This window comes from Akebia trifoliata, chromosome 11 (assembly GCF_017979445.1).
Source record: "Akebia trifoliata isolate Shusen 1 chromosome 11, ASM1797944v1, whole genome shotgun sequence".
Taxonomy (NCBI): domain Eukaryota; kingdom Viridiplantae; phylum Streptophyta; class Magnoliopsida; order Ranunculales; family Lardizabalaceae; genus Akebia; species Akebia trifoliata.
Window position 1 is genome coordinate 37,961,349 of NC_141385.1, and position 3,238 is coordinate 37,964,586.

At 40.6% G+C, this 3,238-nt stretch overlaps 1 pseudogene; it reads right to left on the minus strand.

The window, feature by feature from the left end:
* Window positions 1–428: 428 nt before the first annotated feature.
* On the minus strand, window positions 429–2,921 carry LOC147391520 (transcription factor MYC2 pseudogene; annotated as a pseudogene).
* Window positions 2,922–3,238: the final 317 nt, after the last annotated feature.

Sequence of the window (3,238 nt, forward strand, 5' to 3'; positions counted from 1 at the left end):
GTCTCTGCTTCTTGCACCAGTTGCTACACCACTTAATGATTGGTTCCCTACCAACAAACTCATACTCTATTGGGCATATTTTCCATAAAGCCACTAACCCATAAGATAGCTCAAGAAAGCAATTCAAACATCTTTATAAGGTATTGTGCAGGAAATACAATAAGGATTCATGCATAGTTCATGTTTTAATTGAGCTTTTATTCTTTTATCGCCAAAAATTGATGCTAACCGGATTATAGTAAGAAAAGACTCCAAAAGCACATACTTTGACAGAAGATACAACTCTAAATAGACTAAAACATTTGAAACAATGCGTAGATTATGATCTTCGAATTTCATGTTAATTTGACACAAACAAAAATTAAATAGACAGAAGAAAAAAAAAAAACTATCAACAGATTCAAATCTAAGTAATAGAACTTGTAATCTACGAAAATGAACATAAATTACATGTCTAACAAATGTAACTTACACACCAGTGCTCGATCGAGTTTGCATCTATATACACTAGAAACAGACTGTAGTCACCGAACAACAAAAATAAAAGATCAAGCGACCCATTACTCCATTCTCTAGAACATATGCATATCATCTTCTTAGTTCAGCTCCTCGATCTCTATCACCCTGACCTTGATCTTACACAAAAAAATAGAAACCAACTGAACTCATCCACATTCCTACAAGATTGCGTGGTAAATCCGATACTACAAATACTTACTACCGTGAGTCAGCGACCTTAGATGATAGAGCAAGCCTGAGCTGCTCTTGAGTGTAAATCCGTGTCGACATCTTGACTGTTGCCTGTTGGATCATTAAATCCTTCACCACCGACACACTCGCATAATGCACATCAAGGTCAAGCTCTTTTAGAGCTGCCATCAACCTTGCGGCAGGGTGATTGTTCTTGTTGCCTTGGGTTCTAATCATTGCTTCCCACCCAAGTATCTTCACATCAATATCCATATCCACAGACTTAACAATTTCATTATGATTCGAGATATTAGGGTTTTGATTAGGTGGTACCGGTGGGCATCGAGATTCTTTACATGACAAGTCTTTTTTCAAGGAATCCACTTGGGAAACCAATCGGTCGTTCTCGGATTCAACGGTTTGTAACTTTGTCCTAAGCTCGGTAATGTAACTGATGGCATCGCCAAGGAGGGATGCTTTGTCCATCTTCGAGACATTAGGGACGACTGCCCTAAGGGAGTAGAATCTTTGATTGAGCTTCTCTCGCCTTTGACGCTCGGCCTCCACATGGTTCAATGGCTCCTCTCTTCCATTTGCGGGCTTTCTTCCACGCCTCCTAGGACGCTTCTCCATGTCGACAACTCTGCTGCTCTCGGCCTCTGGTACCAAAGCTTCAAAATCGGAGTGATCAGAGTCTCCTCCACCACCACTAGATTTCACTATGCACGAAGAAGGCAAGACCACACCGGAAGTGAAGGAAAACATTCCTTCCTCAGTAGTACCTGATGTCACCGATTTCTTTTTCTTTTGGTCCTCGGCGATAAATTGCAAATTGTTTGAGAACAGATTTCCATTAGAAACCCCTGAATTTCTCTTAGACTCACCAAAATTCAAGATCTCGCCTGATTCCGGTTTACAAGACTGCATAGAACCGTTCGTAGAGATGTTTCCATCATATCCAAATTCAGAAAAATTCAGTTCTTTAGTAAAGAAGCTTGGTGTCTGCTGCTGTTGCTGATGTTGTTGCTGATGAACATGGATTATTGAGCTAGGGTTTTCAGTTACGCTACTTGAGCTAGGGTTTTCGAGATGAATCGGCTTTGAATTCGAAATCTCTTGAACATTTTTGTTCATTAAATTAGCAGGATCTGTGCTAACAGAGCCCTTAATTTCGATCGCCGATGGATCTGAAATCCACAACAAAGACGGATCGTTCTCGTTCTCACCTTGATCCGTCTGTGATTGTGAAGGCCACAATCCGACTTCCAAATTACTGAAATTAAACAAATCCCTAACCTTATTCACCAGATCTGAACTCTGGATGATCAGCTCAATCGATCCTAATTCAACAACACCATTCACCAAAGGTATACAAACCATCGTCTGTAACCCTAACGATTGTGCTTGCTTCGCTCGCTCGCAAGACGAACTCGCTAACCGATCCGTCCCAGCTATCCACACAGGTGTTGAAGAGTAAAAAGCTTCTCCTGGACTTCCAACACCATTAACGAAAAACTGAGTCATCGAAACCACGAAGAACCACTCTGTATCCGTAACTTCTTCATCTACTGCATCTTGAACATCACTGATCAACGAATTAAGCTCTCGAAGAGTTTTCTTACGGTGTTCTTGCTCTGCAACTGATGTTTGATTTGTTGTTCTTCGTTGTTGTTTCAGCTTATCTTCTTCACCTTTGTAGTATCCATCACCCCATCCAAGAAACGAAGAACCGGAAGAATTATCCACAGAGAATTGCCAGAAAATCGCGTAAGTCCAGCTCTCACGATCTCCATCGATTAGTGTTTGGAGACGTTGTTGTAGAGTATCTTGATTGAATATTATCGACGGTTGAGATTGATTTAAGGTTTTGATGGTTGGATCAGTAGCCGTTGATGTAGAAGATGAAGGAGGCCAACCGAACGTAGAGAGATCGGACGCCATGAAAGCATCCAGCATAGCTGCAGTGTCGTCCATCCAGAGATTCGATGTAGGTAAGCGGTATTCCGTCATTTCACGTTAACGGTAAACCCGTTTGAGTCTGAGAAGATATTTTTGTTTGGGTGGGGTAATATTTAACGGCTATAAAACGGAGAACTGTTGACGGAAGAAGAAGAATGGTTTAGATGACGGTTTTTTGGATGATGTTAACGGCGAGAGAGACGTAGGTTAAGGTGGGAGGAGGAGGAGAGGTTGGTGAGACTGTGGCAGAGAGGGTGATATGCGGAGGCGAGGATTTCATCATTTCGGTTTTATTTAGATTTAGATTTCATTTGGACTCAATTAGGATAATTTTGATATACCCCCTTCATCTTTTGGTAATTATAAAAGAGACCCTGTATTTTCAAAGTGACTACATGCCTCCCTTAGGTTTTGTGTCAGACACTATAAAATAAATGGCGGAAATACCCTTATATGCAACCTTTAACCAAAACCCCTTATTTTCATCTTCAAAAGATTTATCCAACAAGTTGAATCTAACTCTTGGTTTGAAAATATTCATCGTTATACTTCCAAAAGTCATATCTTATTATTAAGGTTTGAAGATTGA